A 9,683-nucleotide genomic window follows, 5' to 3' on the forward strand; every position below is an offset into this window, starting at 1 on the left:
TAAGGACTAAGGAGTCTCAAAGCGGCTCACAATCTCCTTTCCCTTCTTCCACCACAACAAACACTCTGTGAGGTGAGTGGGGATGAGAGACAGAGAAGTGTGACTAGCCGAAGGTCACTCAGCAGCTGCATGTGGAGGAGCGGAGATGCGAACCCGGTTCACCAGATTACGAGTCCACCGCTCTTAACCACTACACCATGCTGGGAGAAACGCGCTAAGAGGAAGGCACGCTTGGGAAAACCTCACCATGATCAACTCCCGCCTGGAAATCTATGTCTCCACTGTGGAAGGACGTGTGGATCCAGAATTGGCCTTCACAGTCACTTATGGACTCACTTTTAAGACTGTGTTCATGGAAGACAATCTTACTCAGCTACGAGTGATCACCAAAGAAGAAGATTAGTTGTAATATATAGTGTAGCATTGTCATTTTTTGTACTTTGCATCTATACCCCAGCAAGCACAAACAGGATTTTGGGGAAGGGCCACAGCTTAGTGGTAGTCCACCTGCTTTGCATCCCAAATGTCCGGGTTCAATCTCTGGGATCTCCAGTTAGGCACAGAAAAAAATGCTGCCTAAAACCTTGGAGAATTGCTTGTCAGTCAGTGTAGACAATAATGAGTTAAATAACTAATATAAGGCATTTCCCCCTGTTCATTTGCTTCTCATTTTTTTAATGTCTCCCACACATGAGTTCTTAAGAATATGTTTAGGCTGTTTCGTCTTGTTCTCAGTTCAGATTCAGAGCAAAGGTCGCGTTTCTTTTATCTCATCCAACTCATCAAAATACCTTTGAGAAGAACTGGTTTTAGTCAGTCTGGTGAAGAGACTTCAGATATTAGCAGAGATGCATTTCAAATCCTTTAGGCAGTCTCTTATCCTCAGGCACTCTTTTCTTGAGAAAAAAAAAGTGGTATTACTGAGGAAACCAGATGAGGACTCTTTGGCGAAGAAGACTTACTGTAATGGACCCATTGCTCTGAAAATAAGAAATATAAATAAGAGAACACCTCAATATGTACTTAAGAATTCACCCAGCACAGTACAACTAGACAACGCTTTGGATTAAATTCCTGACATACAAACAAATGTGTCTGGTAAAGTCAGAGCAATCTCTGTCCTTTATATAACTGAATGCGGGAGGTGGGACGAATATCTGCTTAGTAAAAGATCTAAGCCTGTCTGAACTTGCTGGAAGTCTAATGTTCCACGGAAAGTAAACTAATGTACCATGTTTACAATGATTCAAGATGGGGGGGGGGAGAGGTTCCAGTAAGATTCTTTTTCAAGGTCATATCAGGTTCATCAGAAAGACAGTCCTGGACCCAACCATTAGTAATAGATCTAGGGCTAAGTTAATCATTACATCAAGTGCTGAACTAGACATATGAGAGAGACTAAAGTGATGAGTGTGGAGTCTTGGGTCTCTGCCAAACATCTACAAGCAACAGGAGGAGGAGCAGGAGCAGGAGGAGCAGGTGTGAATGGAGAAGAAATGTCCAATCCACCTCAGAAACTAGACTGGGTAATCTAGAACTTCAAAGTCCAATGAGGAGAAATGGCAATGTGGAGAATTTCAGAAGCATGTCTAGCACATGATCCTTTAGTCTTCCCTAATAAGGTCATCCTCAAGTGTCACCTTGGTTAGACACCCGCCAATCACCACAACCTGACAGAGAGCCCACCATTAGGAATGTAAACAGGCAAAAGTAAAGTTGAATAATATTTTTTAAAAATCACATAGGGGCCAGAATAGTTTTCCAGGCCAAAATAATTTCAGAAGTATCACTTGGAAGAACTTGTGTGTGTGTGTGTGCTTGAAACCCCAGTCAACTTAACACAGAGAGACACACCGTGACAGAACTCTTGCCAAACACAGTATGAAATGCTCTATATCCTGGCTAAGGTCTATGAAAGTCAACAGGGTTATAAACAATTGAAAACACGTGAAGGACTTTGTGTTAGCCAAACTACTAAAGTTAAAGGGATTAACCCTCTTATCAAGGAAGAGATGCTGACTGGTTAGTTTCAGTGCTCTTAGGCACATCATGTAAAATTTAACAAGCTTCAGAGAGGTAGTGCAGAGCCAGGGAGAGCAAACGAAAGCAGACATCACAGCTCCTTTTCAAGTTCAATATTTGTAAGGTCAATGTAATGTTTGTGACAGATCCATGCCTCGATCCAGGCCAAGATTTCAAAGTGCCCCAGGTTCAACACATAGAAATCCACCCCAGGAATTATGCTGGAGCACTTGAGTAATGGGGATTCTACAGGGAAGAGGAGGAGTCTGCTTGTGGTTAAAGGTAAAGGGACCCCTGACCATTAGGTCCAGTCATGGCCGACTCTGGGGTTGTGGCGCTCATTTCGCTTAAGTGGCCAAGGAAGCCAGCGTACAGCTTCTGGGTCATGTGGCCAGCATGACTAAGCCACTTCTGGTGAACCAGAGCAGCGCACGGAAACGCCGTTTACCTTCCCGCCAGAGCGGTCCCTATTTATCTACTTGCACTTTGACATGCTTTCGAACTGCTAGGTTGGCAGGAGCAGGGACCGAGCAACGGGAGCTCACCCCATCACGGGGATTCGAACCGCCGACCTTCTGATCAGCAAGTCCTAGGCTCTGTGGTTTAACCCACAGCGCCACCTGTGTCCCTCTGCTTGTGGTTAGGCATGGGCAAATTTCTCAATTTTTGCTTCTTTCAGCGCCTCCTTTTTCCCAATTTTTGTTTCAGTTCACTGCATTTTCACATCGGTTTGTGCAATTTTAAAAAATAAAAAGTCATAACAAAAACATATCAGCATGTTAGTGCATATTTATCTCAATAAACACATTTTCTGTAATATAACTTATTTTTAATCCATTTACATATATATGTGTAATATGTATATATGAGATATGTGTGTTTGTGTGTGTAATACATCTATGAAAGGTTGCCCACTCCTGAGCTAAGCTGACACATCACCTAATATGGGCTTGTGTCTATGTTGGTTTTTGGGGACGGGAAATAGTTTGTCATGACACTTGCTAACAAGTAACATCTGCCTGCCAGGGAAACAGCTGACAATTTACTGGAAGACACACTCTGTTTGAATATACAAAGGGAACATTTCTTGATGTTTCTGATTAATGAAGGATGTGCAGAAGGAACTTATGTTCTGACTTGGTCTCTTAGGCCAACATGTCAGCCACAAGTGATTTGGAGATTAACAGAAGTCTTCAGAATGGGCCATATCCTTGATGGAAGCTAGTGCGGTACAGTGGTTAGCTGGTTGGAAGGGGATCATGTGAATCTGCAGTCACATTCTTATACTCTTGTTTCTGACTTTACAAAATTATTGGGGACACCTGTTGCAACTGTTTTGGAGCGAGTGGGAAAGCGACAATTTATTTATTTATATTTTTTTAAATATAATTTTTATTGATTTCTTTTTTAACACAATGTTTCAACATACCAATAACAAAACAAATAAATTATTTGCTCTACTGAGCTCGTGACTTCCCTCTATCTCTTCAACAGGTTTTTTATTTTCAAGTCTTTGTACCACACTTTATATCCTCTACTTCTGACCTTTATGTCCTTGTAATCAATTCTGTCTCTTTGGTCTAGAACTTCCTTTTTTTCGTTGCAGAATTTATATCAGTCCCGCTAGTGTCTTCACACTTTTACAATAATTATTCATATACCCAATAAATTTACTCCAATCTCTCTGAAATTTTTGGTCTTCTTGATTCCAGACTCTGCCTGTCAGCGTGGCCAGTTCTGCATAGTCCATCATCTTCGTCTGCCACTCCTCAATTGTTGGTAATTCCTGCGGTTTCCATCTTTGGGCCAATAAAGTTCTTGCCACAGTTATGGTGTACATAAATAGTCTTTAGTCTATCTTTGCTATTTCTTCTCCCATTAGACCCAGCAAGAATGCCTCGGGTTTTCTGGGGAAGGTATATCTAAACATCTTTTTTAGTTCATTGTAGATCAATTCCTGACTTTTTGTCAGGCTTAGACTGATTTTGTTCTTGTAAGTTTCATTCATATGTTTCTGGACTTGAGTTGATTCTTTTCTGCTTGCTCATTTTTAAAATAAATAGAGTGGTACCTCGGGTTAAGAACTTAATTCATTCCGGAGGTCCGTTCTTAACCTGAAACTATTCTTAACCTGAGACACCACTTTAGCTAATGGGGCCTCCCGCTGCTGCCACGCCGCTGCCACACTATTTCTGTTCTCATCCTGAAGCAAAGTTCTTAACCTGAGGTACTATTTCTGGGTTAGCAGAGTCCGTAACCTGAAGCGTCTGAAACCCGAGGTACCACTGTATCCTGTTCCAGATTTGATTTCAGGCACTGGTGTGTGCACAGCTTGAGAAATCAGGTCCACTTCTTGGTGGGGCCGGGTTGCGGTCTGGCCACCTAGCCACTCTTCTCAGCGTCGGGGCGGGACAGTATCCTGCATCATGCTGGGGGAGACCCCGGTCATGTCAGGTTGCCAGGCAGCCAATCAGGTCACTTGGGGGTGTGGCCGGGAACGATTTAAGCCATGGCGCAATTCTGAGGCTTCCTCCTTCAGCCTCGCGCCATTATTCTCCTGGGGGTGGCTTGGGGGCCTTGACACGTAAAACAGTTGCCAATATGCATTCGTCATCCACAAAGCAAATGCAGATGGAAGTGCAGACTCTCATCCACAAACGAGGTGTTTAGTACCTGAATGTGAATGCAGGCACACCTAGTTCGCAAGCATGCATGATGATTCCTGGCTGAGAAAGGAAATTCACAGAAAGGCTTCTTCCATGATTGCATCTCCTTTTCTGGATCATGGGGGTGGGGATGCATGGGCAGGTGGGTGGATATGTTGCTTTTTAATACTATTTGACTGCTGCAATCTGCTTGCCCGGATTTTATTTTTTGAAGCTGGGGGAGAATTAAAATAAGCACATCTGTGGATGGTTTTAGTGGCGTAAAAGCATTTCATGGGGTAGAGTTTCAGCCAACACAAATGCTTTGAGCATTAGAGTAGTAGGTATCTATCTACATGATAAATTACCCTCTTTTTTGTTGTTGTTGCAAAACTTTTGCTTGACATAGTTGCCAAATTGCCTCTTTTCTGTTTTGCCAGGGGGAGAAAATTAAGCATTTTGCAATATTCTGTTAAAAGACTGTAGACATCCTGTTGGGGCTTGCAGATAACATCTCAAGATCATCTCTGAAGCATGCCATTAGAGATCAAGTAGTCCAATGTCTTAGAAGTATAGACTGTGTCTGATGTATTTTGGATACTGTGACTACATTAATAAGGTTGCTGTTATCAAGAGGATGATCAGTGCTTCTATGTGCAATCATATTGAGATCAGCCTGGATAGCTCAGTTGGTTAGAACGTGGTGCTGATAATGCCAAGGTTGCAGGTTCGATGGGACAGCTACATATTCCCACATTGCAAGGGGTTGGACTGGATGATCCAACTCTATAGTTCTATGATACTATGATCTCTCTTTAGAAGGAACACAGGAACATGGGAAGCTGCCTTATATTGAGTCACAACATTGGTTCATCTCACTCTGTCTTGTCTACACTGACTAACAAAACAAAACAAAAGAGCAGTCTTCAACATCAGCAGTCAGGAGCGCTTCAGCCCTGTTTTTGAATTTCTGCCCTGTTTTCGAGTTTGTTTGAAATCTAAACAGCTTATCTCTTATTCCTTTGTAAATTTTTCTTAAAACCCTTTTTAAACTCAGGGAAGCATTTCATCCCTGCTCTTTAGTTTGCTGGAAATCATTTAAAATCATTTAAGGTTTACAAAGTTCTCTTAAATAGGGCTATGTTCAGAACTTGTCATTGAGGTTTTTATACCTTTTTTGTAAACTCAAGGAAGCGTTTCAGCCCTGCTCTTGAGTTCGTTTGATATCACTTAAAATCATTTAAGGTTTATAAAATTCTTTATTTCCTTCTGAGGAAACTGATTAGTTCAGTGAAACGTGTTTTGTAGCCGGCATCTCGTTAAGTCTTTGTTTAATTCTAGGTTAATTTTTCCTTAAATTTTCTGATTTTTGTTATTTAATTTAATTCTATAGTCGATTACCTCTCATTTCAGGGATTTTCACGGCAATTCTTTTGTTTTGTTTTGTTAATCTTTTGGTTCCGTGACTGGTTTTTTTCCACTGTTGTCTACACTGACTGGCAGACGTTCTTCAGGATCCCAGAAAGGAGTGTCTTCCAGCCCAACCTTCAGATACTGGGTATTGAACCACGAACCTTCTGCATGCAAAGCAGATACTCTACCACTGAGCTATGACCACCAGTTTAAATATAATATAACTGGGGTATCATCCGGGGAGTATAACAGCAATGTTGAATCCTTGCATTAGGGCAGTGGTGGAGATCTGAAGATTTACATAAAGGCTGTTCAGTGTGCCCTTTATATGTCACCTCCATGAAGGTTGCAGTTATGTTCCTGGTCCCATCTCTGGCATCAGTCAAGCTGCCACATATAGGCCTCTTCATGCACATGACCACACCAATGCATGGGCTTCTGGAACAGGGGTCAGGCAGCATGCTTGATGCTGGGCCTAGGAATCTTGGCACCACTCCCCAGCAATCATGTAATGCCCCTTTCATGCCAGGGATCTAGTATATCACAGTGTGTGTGTGGCCATAACTCAGTGGTAGAACATCGGCTTTGCAGGCAGAAGGTCTCAGATTTAACCCCCAGCATCTCCAGAGCTTGGGACGTGGGTGGCGTTGTGGGTAAAACCTCAGTGCCTAGGACTTGCTGATCGTAAGGTCGGCGGTTCGAATCCCCGCGGCGGGGTGAGCTCCCGTCGTTCAGTCCCAGCTCCTGCCCACCTAGCAGCTCGAAAGCACCCCTAAGTTCAAGTAGATAAATAGGTACCGCTTTCTAGCGGGAAGGTAAACGGCGTTTCCATGTGCGGCACTGGTGCTGCCAGCTTCGTCACGCTGGCCACGTGACCTGGAAGTGTCTTCGGACGGCGCCGGCTCCCAGCCTCTTGAGCGAGATGAGCACACAACCCTAGAGTCGGTCACGACTGGCCCGTATGGGCAGGGGTACCTTTACCTTTATCTCCAGAGCTAGGAATGTACCCAGTCTGGAATCTTGGACATCCTCTGCCAGTCTGTACACAATACTGAGCTAGATGGATTAATGGTCTGACTCAGTCCAAGGCGGCTTTCTGTGTTCCTGTTTATGATGCTTTTGCTTCTTTCCCCCATGGAGTTATCCTGGAAAACAGACCTTAGACTGTCTTCTGAGCTGGTAGAAGAAAATAATGCTAAGATAATGAACCAAAACCCACAGTTTACAAAAAATAATTTGTGTACAGCTGTGGCTTCTCTGTGTCTATGTTTTCTTCCATCTGAAGTCTCATGTATTTGACTGAGCTCCTTCACTTTTTAAAGAAGGTCCCTACTGAGAGTAACAGCAGAAAACAATGCAGTTTTTCTTTTATGTTCCACAGTGTATGGGAAAGAACGGTTCCAAAGCAACCATAACTCAAACCAATCTGCACATTGGTATTTGAGAAACAGAACTTACCCTTCTGCAAAGTGGCTTTCTGGAATTTAAACTCTCAAGGTCATGCAAGGCTCAAGCGCTGTATATTCAAGAGGCAGGAAATGAATGTCACTCTAGCTAGACTTTGGTCCAGTGTTGCCCTGCAGTACAGTGCCAGAATTTGCTGACTCATACCTGTGATTCACCATGTATAATTGCTTAAGTGATTGGATAATGCCAGCAGCTACAGCCACTGTAAACAGAAGAAGTAAACAGAAGAAATGTTATACCTGCTGCACTGCAAATTCAGGGAAGAGGGCTAAATGAGAGGAAGAACAAGACACAGACCTGCAGGAGGAAATGGAAGGACCTCTTGATATCAAGCCCACAGCATTATTATCCCTATCTATATCCCATACAATTTCTTACTATATAATAAAGCAGTAAGGCTGTCATCATGCTGCAGCTTGTGAGGTCACCAATAGGTGGCCACAGAAACTCCAGCATGATAACAGGCTAGCAGGCAGATGCGCAAGCATGCAGGCAGCCAAGAGGGTGGGAGGTACTTCAGAGAGCAGAGCGCTAAACCACTTACTGAAGTACCCCGCACCCTCCTTTCAAAGAGGGTGAGGTGAACTGTTAGAAAGAGGGAGGGGGAGGGGCTTGGAGTGATCTGTGACTGGGAGGGGTTGGGCGAGCTGTGAGGAGAAGGGATTGGGATTCAGCTATGAGGGGGGAGAGGTTTGGGTGATCTGGGAGGAGATAGACAAGGGAGTGGGTGAGGCATAAAGAGAGTAAGGGTGGGTCCGGTGTGGGGGAAGGGGGGTTGGCAAAGGGGCTGGCTGGTAGGTGGCATTGGTGAGAGGAGCAAGTGGGGACAGCAGTCCCTAGTATTAAATATAAATGCACAATCAGGCAACCTTACAAGGAATTCCGCTTACCCCCTTTTAGGGGTGCCACGGCATTGTGGAGCAGCCAGAGCTTGCCCCCCTGCCAACGGTGCAGGGCTGCATGTCAGGGACTTTTCCTTGCCTTGAAAACTTGTCCCATGTCAGCCCATAGAATTGGCCAATGGCAGGCTGGTGTGGAGGGCTTGGCTTTCTGGGGGTGGGCCTGGGGGAACAATCAGGCTTTCCTCAGGTCTGCTCCTGGGGGATTTAAATCAGCCCACGCCAGTCCCTAGCACTCAGCTCTTCTTCATGGTCTTGTTTATTTGGTAGCTCACCTGAGAAGGGGAGAATGTGTGGTCTGGGCCTGCAAGAACTCTGTTGGCAATATTGGAGAAAATGTTTTATACAAAAGTACTTGACTCCTGCAATTACTCCTGAATTAGGCCCATTAAATGATTCCATTCTGTAGACTTGAGGGTTTTTTCTTTTTGTTTAATAGAGCTGGACTACCGTCTTGAGAGACTGCTGGTTCCAGCTCCTGCACGATAGCCCCACAGGGTTAGGGTTGTCCCAATAGTTTATAATTACTCGGTATGAAGTATGCATTTGTGTTAACTTGACTTGGCTGCCTTCTTAATTAAGTGCCATTTCCCTGTTCACTTCTGCTTCAGGATGCAGTACAAGATTCTGAGCCGGCGTTCCAACAGATGAGGTGCCCAAAGCCTTAACCAGCTGCTTTTTTTAGAGACATTCACATCCTGCACTGTTACTGAAACTCTAATAAACTGGCATTAAACTATAGGGGTATGCAGACAGTGTGTTCAATGCATCAACCTTTTAGGGACACCCCCCTGTGCCAACGCACTTGCTGGACGCACACTCAGTACCTGCGTATTCAGAGGACATGTGACAGGTGGTTTATATGTCTATATATGTGTCAATGTTTGTGGCTGGGAACCCTTTTTCACAGGGCTACTTGGATGTGCAGTTTTTGGGGTTGTGGCCAGTGTTTATGTTGGGGGCACCATCTCACACAACCCTCGTGCATTCCCTGAAGACTCGAGGGAAGAGAGGGGGGGTATGTGAACTACAAAGCCAGCTGCTTTGTCAACACATACACAGATAGTCACTCATGTTAACCTCTTAACGCTCAGGGAAACTCTCACTGATTGCTGGGACTCCATGCCAAGACCACCCAACTGTGCCGCCTTTTGTTTGGTGAGTTTCTTGAAACCTCTCTTTCAAATCATTCTTGGAAATGTTTAATGTGGTTGCTGTCCCCCATCCAGATCTAAAA

The 9,683-nt window shown here is 44.1% G+C and overlaps 2 long non-coding RNA genes across 2 annotated transcripts; one reads left to right on the plus strand and one right to left on the minus strand.

Moving 5' to 3' along the window:
* Positions 1–608: 608 nt before the first annotated feature.
* Positions 609–7,925, minus strand: LOC310744720. Its single transcript, XR_014539702.1, has 3 exons — positions 7,845–7,925; positions 7,539–7,749; positions 609–980 (listed from the first exon to the last, which is right to left on the minus strand). It is a non-coding gene; the product is annotated as an uncharacterized lncRNA (long non-coding RNA).
* Positions 7,926–8,000: 75 nt separating this feature from the next.
* Positions 8,001–9,185, plus strand: LOC310744721. Its single transcript, XR_014539703.1, has 2 exons — positions 8,001–8,122; positions 9,058–9,185. It is a non-coding gene; the product is annotated as an uncharacterized lncRNA (long non-coding RNA).
* Positions 9,186–9,683: the final 498 nt, after the last annotated feature.

This window comes from Podarcis filfolensis, assembly GCF_964270895.1.
Source record: "Podarcis filfolensis genome assembly, chromosome: 11".
Taxonomy (NCBI): domain Eukaryota; kingdom Metazoa; phylum Chordata; class Lepidosauria; order Squamata; family Lacertidae; genus Podarcis; species Podarcis filfolensis.